The 207-nt window shown below is 29.0% G+C and overlaps 1 protein-coding gene across 1 annotated transcript in view; it reads left to right on the top strand.

The window, feature by feature from the left end:
* Positions 1–207, top strand: part of LOC119588877 — a gene marked incomplete in the record, with an annotated part of 105,912 nt that overhangs the window by 34,539 nt on the left and 71,166 nt on the right.

The following is a 207-nucleotide window of genomic DNA, read 5'->3' as shown; positions in this document are numbered from 1 at the left end:
TTAATAGTTTTTAGTGTTCTAAGGTGAGTTTTATATTTTTGTAGTGCTTCTTTTAATTTGATAAGATAAGGTAATGAGTTCAATATTATGTGTGTTATAGAGAATCTCTTTAAAAGAAAATTGCCCTTTTTTTTCTCAGGATTTTTTTACCTCATTCAAGTATACTTTGTTTATGAAGGAGTAAGTCCCCTATGGTGGGGAGTATGT

The sequence above is a fragment of the Penaeus monodon genome, chromosome 24, assembly GCF_015228065.2.
Source record: "Penaeus monodon isolate SGIC_2016 chromosome 24, NSTDA_Pmon_1, whole genome shotgun sequence".
Classification (NCBI taxonomy): domain Eukaryota; kingdom Metazoa; phylum Arthropoda; class Malacostraca; order Decapoda; family Penaeidae; genus Penaeus; species Penaeus monodon.
The sequence above is the reverse complement of the archived record's forward strand: the minus strand, read 5'-3'. Positions and strand labels throughout refer to the sequence as shown.